The sequence below is a fragment of the Lathamus discolor genome, chromosome 1 (assembly GCF_037157495.1).
Source record: "Lathamus discolor isolate bLatDis1 chromosome 1, bLatDis1.hap1, whole genome shotgun sequence".
Taxonomy (NCBI): Eukaryota; Metazoa; Chordata; class Aves; order Psittaciformes; family Psittacidae; genus Lathamus; species Lathamus discolor.
Window position 1 is genome coordinate 3970605 of NC_088884.1, and position 13096 is coordinate 3983700.

The 13096-nt window shown below is 47.4% G+C and overlaps 1 long non-coding RNA gene across 8 annotated transcripts in view; it reads right to left on the reverse strand.

The window, feature by feature from the left end:
* Positions 1-13096, reverse strand: part of LOC136010343 (uncharacterized) — a 136058-nt gene that overhangs the window by 12801 nt on the left and 110161 nt on the right. For 7 of the 8 annotated variants that reach the window (XR_010610859.1, XR_010610868.1, XR_010610871.1 and 4 more), the window contains one exon: positions 776-891. The exons of the other annotated variant lie outside the window; for it this stretch is intronic. This is a non-coding gene — a long non-coding RNA (uncharacterized LOC136010343). The remainder of the gene's footprint in view (positions 1-775; positions 892-13096) is intronic. 8 annotated transcript variants of the gene reach the window in all.

Consider the following 13096-nt stretch of genomic DNA (forward strand, 5'->3'; position numbering starts at 1 on the left):
ATAAAGCCTGCAAAGTGACCTGATTTCAGCGTTCAGTGTTTCTACTGAAATATGTGCCTAATTCAGGAAGAATTTAGCTCCTTTTGCCTAAACAAAACCCCAGAGCCGCAGAATGAGAACCATGTCAGACAGCCCTGACATCTCACACCACGGAGATTCAATTCTGTCTTCTAATGAGCAGCAGAAAGCAAAGGAATGAGATAAAGTGGGAGCTCCAGACCACAGTTCCCAACGCTTCTGGCAGAGCGGTGAGGAGAACCATTCAATGGATCAAGCTCAGTGACTCTGCAGGTTTCCCCAGGCCAGGGCTAGAAGACAAAACAGCTGAATGATTCTTCCTTTGTCGAGAGAACTGCTGGCACCCTGCTCTCTTGTCTATCTCCAAGTCAATGGATTTGATACTGAGGAAAAATCAGCAGCTTTAAACACACATCTGAGACAAAGTAGACTGTGGTTGCCCCATCCCTGGCAGTTGTACAGGGCTTGGAGCAAGCTGCTCTAGTGGAAGGTGCCCCTGCCCACGGCAGGAGCTTGGAACTGGATGAGCTTTAAAGTCCCTTCCAACCCAAACCATCCTATGGGTCTGTGATTAAAGTAAGCAAGAGACTGATTGAGCAAAAGAGACCCCAGCCCAGAGCCTCAGGCATGCTCAAGAGCCTCACTGCTAATGGTTTAGCTGTGAGTTAGGTACTCAAACACCTCTAAGGACACAGGTTGTCAGAACTGGTGTCTTTACATTGACATATAATTAGCAACAAAGGTGGGAACAACTTGCCAGCTTTGCTTGTCACAGCATCCTTAGGAAGGAGTGCGGAGGGACCCATGAGAAACGGGGGTTTTCGTCAGGACTGAAATACGCAGCAGACACTGTGGCAGATGGCATGGGATGAACTGCAAGGGAATTGTAAAGTTCAGTATATTTTAGGGAAGGTTCATTTAAGATCAAGCAATGCAACAGCTTAAGAAATACAGACTAGTGAAGAGAGATGAAAGAGTACTCCAGTTCATCCTTCTCCTGACACAGAGAGAACGATGTATGTTCAGTCAGCTAAAGCCTTCATAAATATTTAGACATTTACATTATGGTCACAACTAAAGGCTGGTTGGTACCAACACTCCGGCACCTGCATAAACACACCTAAAGCCAACACTGCCCTGCACAGCTTGCAGTGCAAAGGGTAAGGGAATGATTTGCATTTGTTTAAATGCAAATAATCCCAGCCTGGTTTGTGTTGGAAGAGACCTTAAAGCTCATCCAGTTCCAACCCCTGCCACGGGCAGGGACCCCTTCCACTGGAGCAGCTTGCTCCAAGCCCCTGTGTCCAACCTGGCCTTGAGCACTGCCAGGGATGGGGCAGCCACAGCTTCTCTGGGCACCCTGTGCCAGCGCCTCAGCACCCTCCCAGGGAAGAGCTTCTGCCTAAGAGCTCATCTCAGTCTCCCCTCGGGCAGGTTCAAGCCATTCCCCTTGGCCTGGCCCTACAGGCCCTTGTCCAAAGCCCCTCTCCAGGTTTCTTGAAGGCCCCGCTGGAAGCTGCGTCAAGCTCTCCCTGAGGCCTTCTCTTCTCCAGGCTGTGCCAAAGCCAAGAACTACGATGGGTTAAGCAATCAAGTCTCTGGATAGTAATGAAAACATCCATGATTATTAATTAGCCAGTACGAAAGAGTAGAAATAAACCCTCAAATCTTTGGCAATCATCCTCGATAAGGACTCCATCACCTCTCCCTAAAGTCTTTGGTACTGACTGCTGTTAGGGATGCTATCGGAACCAAGAGATCACAGGTCTGAGACTGCTGGGCCCCTGTTCCTAAACTGCAACTGAGCTCTGCAGCTGAACAGCTCAGAGACAAGCACAGCACTCAGACAGAGTCTGGGCAGCGTTTCCAAAGCTGCTGGGCCCACCAATGCTCCTCATTAAAACCAGCAACAACCAAACCACAACCTTTTCTTCAGGCAGCGAATGACACCAGCGTGAGCCTGACAGCTTCCAGGGTGAGGTCACCTCCGCTTCCCTTCAGCAATGAAGCTACCAAGTACAATTAACAGCCATTAAAAACTCCTTTCACAAAGGGACACTGTACTTTGATGCTCTCTGGTGAGGCCTAATCCAAAGCATCACAGTGGGCTTGTTGATTGTTGGCTTCTTTTTAAACCAAGACACAATAAAAGAGAGAAACCAGGAAATAGGAACAACCCCCCCTGTTTTCTTAGGTGCCATAGTATTTTGGCTCAATACATACAGTTCTCTACTTCCCTGAATGAGTAACTCGCTGAATATTAGTTAGCCATGGTAAAGCATTACCAAAATCCTAATTCACAAGGAAAGTGCTTAATGGGTGAATAAACATGCACAGGACACTGAAATTTATATGGGAGGTGTAAGCAATCAGCGGTGATTGCATCCGTGATGGAAAGTTCTTGGCTTTGGGTCTAATGGTTTCCTTCTGCACAGGGCTCCAGCTGCAGAAAAACATTAAGTTTTTCACATTCTGATTTATTATTCCGAGTTCCGAGATGTTCACTGCACAAATGTGAACCGGTTTGGATTTCGACCTGTTTATTACTCCGGTTTGTTTCACCTTATGTGTCAGAGGAATAAAACCAGTGGCCCCCACACCAGAGATGCAGTAGCTGCTGGACAGCATTTCAGCAACTGCATATTAGTACTTGGTGAGCAGAATCACCCTCTAGATTTCAGTGATAAACTGCATCTCCAGCAAATACAACAGGAGCCTGGACACTCAGGCCAAGATTTACCTGCTTAAACACGGCACAAACACCTCCTGTCATTTCAGGTGATGTTCAGCGTTCTGCCTGGCCCAAACAAAACTAACATAGAACTCATGTTGTACCTGTCAGCCCTATGGGTATGTCCCAGACAACCTAAAGTGTCTCAAAGGCACCAGACACCAATACGCAGGCAACTGGATTTCCCCCTTGTACACCTGCAGACATGTATGGGCATGTATAAGTGATGTTGTCTCGTCTTTGTATCAGAGCCAAATCCCACCCATGTATTCTGCTACACAACTCCAGTGTAACAGCAATTAGAAAACCCTTTAAAGTGTATTTATTTTTGTGGACATTAAAGGTCCTGTAGCCCTTTATCAGGGAAACCATTCTGATACCCGTGCCTCTACCCATACACAGGCAGAACTCCAGACCAGCAGAGCTTTCGGGTGCGGGTTAAACCTCAGCAACTGGCTTTCAGCCAGAAACCTGAGTGCTTAAATCACTTCTGAAGTGTGATTACTTTTAAAAGATTTGCTGTTATAACCCCAAAGTGACCCTGCTGCTATGCAGTACATGCCAGGCACTGCAGTGCTGCCTATGGTGATCTGGGAAGCCCATTACATGGGCACACAGTCCTCCTCTTGCAGCAGCAGAGGTGAACAATTCTCTTGAGACTGAGATTTTCATAGCATCACCGGCTGGTCTGGTTGTGTCCTGGTTCAGCTCCAACAGCGATTTTTCTCCTTCTCAGTAGCTGGTGCAGTGCTGTGTCTTGGCTTTAGCCTGAGAACAGAGCTGATAACACCGATGGTTTTAGCTGTTGGTAAGTATGGCTTACTCTGATCAAGGACTTTTCAGTCTCATGCTCTGCCAGTGAGGAGGGGCATAGGAAGCTGGAAGGAAGCAGAGACAGAACACCTGACCCAGACTAACCAAAGGGGTATTCCATACCACAGCACGGCATGCCCAGGATGTAAAACTGGGGGGAGTCACCTGGAAGGGACTGATCACTGCTTGGGTCAGGCTGGGTGTAGGTTGGTGGGTGTTAAACTGCTGTTTATTGTTTTTTTCCCTTTCCCTTTTTAGTTACATACAATCTACCCTTGTTATTTCCCTTATTAAGAGTAGCAGTAGTTTCATATTCTACTTTAGTTACTGGACTGTTCTTATCTCAACCTGAGGGGTTTACGCTCTTTCTACTCTCCTCCCCATTCTGCTGGGAGATAGAATCATAGAATCATAGAATAGTTAGGGTTGGAAAGGACCTCAAGATCATCCAGTTCCAACCCCCCTGCTATGGGCAGGGACACCTCACACTAAACCATCCCACCCAAGGCTTCATCCAACCTGGCCTTGAACACTGCCAGGGATGGAGCACTCACAACCTCCCTGGGCAACCCATTCCAGTGCCTCACCACCCTTACAGTAAAGAACTTCTTCCATTTATCCAATCCAATCTTCCCCTGTTTAAGTTTTAACCCGTTACCCCTTGTCCTGTCACTACAGTCCCTGATGAAGAGTCCCTCCCCAGCATCCCTATAGGCCCCCTTCAGGTACTGGAAGGCTGCTATGAGGTCTCCACGCAGCCTTCTCTTCTCCAGGATGAACAGCCCCAACTTCCTCAGCCTGTCTTCATACAGGAGGTGCTCCAGTCCCCTGATCATCCTCGTGGCCTCCTCTGGACTTGTTCCAACAGTTCCAGAAGAGGAGGGAGTGAGCAAGCGGCTGCATGGTGCCGAGTACTTGGCTGGAATTAAACCATGACAGGTTGGAAGGGACCTTAAAGCTCCTCCAGTTCCAACCCCTGCCACGGGCAGGGACCCCTTCCACTGGAGCAGCTTGCTCCAAGCCCCTATGTCCAACCTGGCCTTGAGCACTGCCAGGGATGGGGCAGCCACAGCTTCTCTGGGCACCCTGTGCCAGCGCCTCGGCACCCTCACAGGGAAGAGCTTCTGCCTAAGAGCTCAGCTCAGTCTCCCCTCGGGCAGGTTCAAGCCATTCCCCTTGGCCTGGCCCTACAGGCCCTTGTCCCAAGCCCCTCTCCAGCTTTCCTGCAGCCCCTTTAGGCACTGGAGCTGCTCTCAGGTCTCCCCTTCAGGAGCCTTCTCTTGTCCAGGCTGCCCCAGCCCAGCTCTCTCAGCCTGGCTCCAGAGCAGAGCTGCTCCAGCCCTCGCAGCATCTCCGTGGCCTCTTCTGGACTCGCTCCAACAGCTCCATTTTAGGACAGAAATGAGGTCCAAATTTCAGGACACAGAGGTAACTCTGGGGCACTGGATATGGGAGTGTTCAGTGGCAAGCATGGGATGGCAGCAGGAAGCCCACCTGCTCTGTGCCCCAGCATCGCATGATGATGGATGAGCAGGACCAGCCAGCAGTTGAGAATAGCAGCAGGGCAGGCGGAAGGGAAGGAAACACAAGGCATTAAGAAAGACATCAAGGCAGTCTGAACACATCAGCATTTAAAGTATGGTCTTCCAAGGAACTGAACTCTGCAAATCCCAGCTGGCACCAAGGGCAGCTCTAAAGGCTGAGGACCATGGACCAAGGATGTTGTGGTGCAAGCGGATCATTCCATCACGGCTATTTCATATGCCTTCACAGCTGGGCTGAGTGTAAACAGGGAAGTCACATGGCACTCAGAGTGTCATACTGTGACTTCCTTAGTGTCACACACGCTTAGAACATCGCCTTTAGCATCTATTACCCCATACCTTTAAGCAGCTCCTATTAACAACGCCCATCTCTGCCATCTTCCATGACTCAGGAATACGTTTCTGGATGCTAGCGTGTATTTTCCACATCCTTTCCCTGCAGTGTATATAACAGAAACGACTCTGAATGCTGACACAGCCAGTAGATTGATTGCAGTATTTTGTTTTTTGGACTGAGTCCCAATTTGAGTCTGATCCAGTTCTCAGATAGGAGGTTGTACATTGTCACGTAGTTTGTAAAAGCAGCTCGACACTGATTTGACTAGATATGTGAGGCTCTGCATCTGCATATCTGAAAGGCAGATCGTGCACACTGCAGATGCACCACGCTTTCTCAGAATGAAAAAACTAGAAATACACTGAAAACAATATGGAAATAATATTATGGGTTTCTTCCAAACATGCAGATAGAAATGCAGGTGAAATCTGCAGTGTTCAAATTCCAATCATAGAGATTTAAAAGCAGTTTGAAAACAAAATATACTGGAACAATTCCGAGAACAAGCCTGGGAAATGGCAGATTTGGGCTGAGTTTGCCTCCTACGACACCACTGACCATGGATCTTGAGAAAATCGCTTTCAGTCCATTACCCAAGTGACACATGAAGTTTCATGTGCTCAGCATCCAGAAGGTGTCACCACCCACTAAAATTAAACACATTGGTGCTGTCTGCTCCATGGCACGTTGAAAAAGTGGCATTTGAACGGATGGCTATACACTTCAAATGGGGATTTATTAATCAGTGCATATCAGGAAACATTCCAGCAAATACACCAGGCTTCCAACATCTACTGGGGCTACAAGAAACCTGGAGAGGGGCTTTGGACAAGGGCCTGCAGGGACAGGCCAAGGGGAATGGCTTTAACCTGCCCGAGGGGAGACTGAGCTGAGCTCTTAGGCAGAAGCTCTTCCCTGGGAGGGTGCTGAGGCGCTGGCACAGGGTGCCCAGAGAAGCTGTGGCTGCCCCATCCCTGGCAGTGCTCAAGGCCAGGTTGGACACAGGGGCTTGGAGCAAGCTGCTCCAGTGGAAGGGGTCCCTGCCTGTGGCTTTAAGGAGCTTTAAGGCCCCTTCCAACACAAACCAGTCTGGGATTCTACAAAACAGAAGCAGTACAAGCAGATATACCTGAAGCACACCAGCAACAGCAGTTAACCCATTCTTTGACACTATTTTATTAACTTATTCAAACAAGACTGTGGCCTTGCCAATCTGAACAGCAGCACCACACTTACATGCTCTCTTTTAACGGATTCCCTCTTTCCAGATAGTTTTTGACAGGCATTCCCATCCTATATAATGGATGTAACTCGGTCTGCACATACAACTTTAGACCAAACCCTTAGAGCTTCTAGGCATCTCCTGAACAACTGGAAGAAGGTGTCAGACCCCCTGCTCTGTGTTAGTTGGTTCACATTTCTTCTAGTAAATGAACTGTAACAGTTTTAAGCAGGCAAAATACTCTCTCACAAATGAATTGGCTCCACAGGAGCAAGACATACAAATAATGAAAACTTACTTCTGGCAATAAATAATAAGCTGCTTTCAACTGTTTTTCAGAGCGGATCTGTTCACTAGCAAGTCCACGCATAGGAGTCTCCATCCCGAAAGTACGGTGATGTGTAAAAAGGATGCTCTGAATCTTAGTACAAAGGTGTGTGAACAACCTGCTCTAGTGGAAGGTGTCCCTGCCCGTGGCAGGGGGTTGGAAGTGGATGAGCTTTAAGGTCCCTTCCAACACAAACCAGGCTGGGATCCTATGGGAAACATTACAAAAATGCTATCACACACACATATTGCTAATACAAGGCAAATGAGACATCTTGCACACAGCTACGGTCCTACTGCAGCGATCGCAACTGAAACGTATGTCTGACTGTAGGGAATGAAAAGAAAGCAGCAAAGAATTCAGACAAAACCACAGAATCCCATGGGATGGGTGATGTATTTGTTACCACCCTCCTTGCCCTACCCCCACTTCAGCGTTTTAAATGGTTTCAGCACGTTAATGAAAAAGAAACCCAAATAACATCTTACTTCTTTAAGCTGTCTGGTTGTTCCACAGACACTATCTCAGCTAACGGCGTTACTATCCTTTACTGAGAACAAGCGAGTGGTTCTCTTCACTTTCTCTTGAGCAACAAACAAGCGGAAGGACTCCAGGTTAAGAAAGCATTAGCAGACAGCACTTCCAGAAATAAACCCTGTTGTACAACAGCAGCGAACAAATAGTGTCTATTGCGTTCAGACAGCCTGCTTCAATCCGATGCTTACAAACCAGCCCCAAACCCTATGGTGCAGAGTGAACCCAGCCAAGCAAACACACCTTCTGACCACCCACTGCTCCTCTGTGCAACCCCAAGCCTTGAGAAAGTTAGGAGTTAGTAAACCTCCTCTCCTGTAGCGGCTTCCTGCACCTGCCCTTACAGGTAATAACGAATTAGAAGGATTGGAACTGCTTGGGTTCTTTTCGTGCCCAGCAAGCAGCTCACTTCTTATGCTTCAAATGGAAAGAGCGGCTGTGTTAAACAAAAAAAGGGGAGGTAGAAGAAAAACAGCACAATGAAAAGGAAGCACACACCCACAGGGAGAAAAAAGGGCCAAAGATGAAGCGTGCTTGCTGCAAACGCTGTGTAACCTTGTCACTGACAAAAACAAGCCGTTCATCCAACAGAAGGGAAACCGGGAGGCTGCAGTTCCTGTGTATTCGCAGGACCAGCGCTTCCATCGAGGCTGCATCGTTGCTCTGAGGATTGTTGCGGGTTATTAAGCTGATTCGAAGTTGATAGCAAGGTTTAATATCGAGGGGAACAACGAACTTCTTGCTGGGGTGTGAACGGGAAGTATTTTCCCAGTGTCCCTGCAACCCCACGGCTGTATTTTGGACACAGCAGTTCAATTCCTGCAGTTCCCAAGGCACAGACAAATCACGTGCAAACACTACCAGGATTTCTGCTTACGTAACAAATACCAGTTCAGGGCTTTGACAGATCTACAACCCAACAGGCTTGTATTAAACATCCCCACACGCTCCTCCCTCCTCTGCTTCGCACGGTTAGCACAGCGTTTGAACATCAGTAAGAGACCTGCTCTGATTTAATGGTAAGAACCATCTGCCTAAGAACAGCAACTGATTTCTGGATGTGTCTCAGATGACAAATGAGCAGATGCTGACTACTGCACGAGCTGGCTTGGTGACAGTTCCAAGCCTTATAGGAAATGTAGTTTGCCACAGGTAACCATGCTCAAGATGAGGAAGATTTCAGTCACTCCTCAGGGATACTTGCAGCAGTCACCTGACAGGTTTTCCTGTGTAACCCGGTGCTACAGACTTCTGCCTGGCAATAAAAACACAGCAAGCACCACAGAGCTGGTGTCACGAACCCTGCTGAAACGGTGGGAGGTCATCTCCTTCCCAAAACAGCTTCCAAAGCAACCACCCCGACTGATGGAACCCGTGCTAAACCCACTGATGTAAAACACAACAGGGTTGAAATGCTCCTCCCGGGAAGCTGCTCGACATAGAGGTCTTCCCAGAATCAACCAGGTTGGGAAAGCCCTTTAAACTCATCAAGTCCAACCGTTCCCAGCACTGCCAAGGCCACCACTGCCCCATGGCACTGAGGCCTCGTCTCCACGCTGTGTGAGCACTTGCAGGGCCGGTGCCTGCAGCCCTGCCCTGGGCAGCCTGTTCCAATGCCTGAGCACCCTCTGGGGCAGGAATTGTTCCTCAGCTCCATCTAAACCTGCCCTGGGGCAGCTTGAGGCCGGTTCCTCTTGTCCCATCCCTTGCTCCTTGGGAGCAGAGCCCAGCCCCTCCTGGCTCCATCCTCCTGTCAGGCACTTGTAGGGAGCCATCAGGTCCCCCCTGAGCCTTCTCTTCTCCATCTGAACCCCCCAGGTCCCTCAGCCGTTCCCCATCACACTTGGGCTCCAGGCCCTGCACCAGCTCCATTGCCCTTCTCTGGCCCCGCTCCAGCCCCTCAATGTCTCTTTTGCAGTGAGGGACTCAGAGCCGCCATCCTGCTGTCAAATCCGTGCGCACACAAAGCTATGTAGTTTTCAACAAAAAGCAGGCCCAACAAGGAAAAACTCGAAGTTGTGGGATGAAAACCCTGCAGGGACTGGTCTCTAGTAGGGTTCTTCAGTACACCACCACATATTAATTTATTCCTTAGTAAATACACACCTTTTTGGCAGCTAAGATAAAGCCTGTAATTTCCTGTAGCAATCATTTGCCTCCACTGCGCTTCAAAAGGACTTGCTCTAGTGCAATAAACACTGAATATGTACCGTGCACAACTTAATATGACTTAACAGGATAGCAGAGCCATTAACTTAAACAATAGCCTGACTGTATCTGAGCACACAGAGGTCACAGCTCTGGCTGTAACTCTGCCATAGTAAATGAAAACCAGTTAGGTATTAGTCACGGTGAACTACGTCCAGCCTTATAGCAGTTACAGTAAAGGATCCTAATAAAAGCACCATCAGTCAAGGTCTGATAATGATTTAAGGTTATTTTACCTTCCCATCTTATTCATTAAAATGAAAGGATCTTCAGTTTGGTAGCTGCCTTTATTAAGCTGATGTGTTGAGCATTTGTAATTTCAGTGTATCCCTCATCTTTGTACCTTTTACTTACCAAGTAACCCCTTCACCTGCAGCTCTCAGATCACTTCTGCCCTTGGGAACACCCGCTATGAACTGCAATGCTCCAGATGGACTAAAAGTGCTTCACCTGTGACTTTGTTAGAGCCAAAAAGCCTGGAAAATTGTACTTATGGTCCTGTATTTTCTGCAGAACACCAGTCAAAAAGCAACCATCTGACCAAAGTGAGGATTATTGCTCACTACATGAGCAATGCGGTGAAGTTTAGGCACAGTAAATGATGTGACATCCATTCAGCTGGATGCACCAGTGGAAAGTGCTGGAGGTCCTGAGGGTCTGCCTGCTCACCTGCACACCCATCACGGTTCTGGCCCTTGGTTCTCTCTTCGTGTCTCAAGTGGGGTGGTGGTTACCAGTCTTACAGGTCCCATCAGAGCCAGCCCACAACGCTGTTCCAACTTTACTCCTGCATACCTACCCAACTACTCACCCACTCCTACCTCCTCTCTCACTTGCCAGTCTCATTACCTGCCCACTCACATTTTCTTTTACTCACTCCATAGCCCACCCATTTACATGTTCTTCATTCATCTCCCTGTTCAGCTACACAACCTGTTCCTCAAACACCTCCAATCCACTCTCTAGTAGTAACTTTACCTCCCATGATACGCCCTTCCTCACCTCTCCCACCAACATCCCTACTCTGCATCCCACCAAAACAAGTTAAACTGTAAGAAACAATAAACAGTAGTTATGAAGTGAAGAAACTCTGGTAAAATATAGAATAAAGGCAGGCTGGGTGAGGGAAAGGCTCAAATAACCACATTATAACTTCCACTATCTCTGTTAGTAATGGAAAACTGTGATACTTTCATTTCCCCTGCAATGCCCTCTGCAGACTTGCCTGCACACATTGCTTCCCTGCAGTTTAAACGCCACAATAGAGTTAAAAATCACTGAAGTTACACTGGTGTAACTCTCCTATATAAAAACATTTTCACTTCTGAGTAAAATTGGCCTTTTCAGGTAATTCATTAATTTCTCAATGGGAATAAAATATGCATCTGAAATTATACTATTAGCAGTTCAGTTTAAAACTTAGCTTCAATCAGTGTAATTTCCCCAAATCCTGCAGAACTGAGCACGCAGCACTTAAGGTAAGTGATAGATCTTAATATTCTAGAGCACATAGTGCTATTCCGCTGCTATTTAGAGGTGGTTAACACCGCAGAGAGACTTACTCAAAGATGAGCACGCAGACTTGAAATAACATGGTAAACCAAAGGAATGGAAAAATTTAGGCCAAATATCAGGCAAAGAAAATTCCTGCCATGAAACTCGGTGGAAAAGACTCCAGAAGCTCGAAGTGGGAGGCCAAGTTCTTAGAGTATCTCTAGCTATAAAGTGCAGGGAAATAAAACCTGTAGCAGAAAACATGTACTGGCAAGACGACGGTCTGGATGAGCTAATGCACTTTCCATCTCTAACATCTATGATTCTGTAATTCCATAGGAGCGCTTGAGCAGAGGGCTGGCAAACTTCTGTAGCAGCTTGATAGTCTGATCACAGTGTGATAATCAAAGCGCTCAATTAAAAGGAGGTGCTCGTAGCTGGATGCTGTAGCTATGCTGCTCTCGTTCGAAGTCATGCATTAGGAGAACCTGCTCTGAACGGCACGTGTGTGGAATTACAGAGCTGTGGCTGACTCTCCTAAATAGGCAAAACAGAATTCAAGTCATTAAAGAGACAATCATCATCTTTCTTGCAAAATGCCCAGGGTCAGCTTTTGACAGTGGATTTGATAACACCGAGTTCAACTGCGTCAGCATTTACACATGCAAATAACTTTACTCATAGAGGCACGTAAGTGTTAGTGCGGTTGCATCTATATTATACAGCTTTTTGAAGTATTTACTCTTGATGTGTGTGCTGTGAAAATCCTCCCTTAGGGTAAAACACCCGCTTGCTTCTCAGCTCATGTGCTTTGTTTGCGATTTTAAAGTTATGAGGTAAGCAGAGATGCAAAGGGAGAAAGTGCAAAAGGACATACGGCACGAGCACACCTTTGATGTAGAAAGCACAGGTATGAGAGAAATGGATTACAGCAATAACGAGTTTCAGAAGCAAGAAGATGAAGAGAAAAATGGCAAAGAAGTGAAAAAACTCCAAAGCAGAACAGGAAAAAAGAGGCATATAGAAAGAGAATCCTTTACAACATGATGCTGGAATTCCACTGATGAGCCATTGCTGCCTTGATACCGTCTTTGGAGAGTTGGGTTTGGGGGCGTTTTGCCAGGTTTTTCATTCATGGCGCATGGAAATTCTACCCCAGCTTTGATTAGGATGGGGTAGGATTTGTGAGTTTATGGAGGAAGGCGAATTTTGTGAATACATGAATACAAGAACAACGTGTGATGCTGTTCAAACAAATAACAATTCAATCAATGTCATGAGCCTGTCAGGCTCTATAAATGCTTGTAGTCACACCCTGGTTTGTGTTGAAAGGGACCATAAAGCTCATCCAGCTCCAGCCCCTGCCATGGGCAGGGACCCCTTCCACTGGAGCAGCTTGCTCCAAGCCCCTGTGTCCAACCTGGCCTTGAGCACTGCCAGGGATGGGGCAGCCACAGCTTCTCTGGGCACCCTGTGCCAGCGCCTCAGCACCCTCACAGGGAAGAGCTTCTGCCTAAGAGCTCAGCTCAGTCTCCCCTCGGGCAGGTTAAAGCCATTCCGCTTGGCCTGTTACTAATTGCTGTTATAAATAGTAAAGGGTATCTGCCTCTGTACAATGTTATTAACCCTACTCTCAAGCACTTAGGCTCTGAACAGAAAATGGAAATAGAAAAGCAGTACACTGACTACTTGCTGTACTCAGAAGTTAAATGTAGATGCCTAAAATCCAGATGCCAAAGGAAAACAGGGAAGATGAAAACTCAATGCTTGTTTTGGAGAGCACGGATAAACCAGCTCTTGTTGAGCTCCACAGTGCTTAAGAAACAGGGGAGGTGCTGTTTCCTGAACAGGTTGAACTGAACTTCAT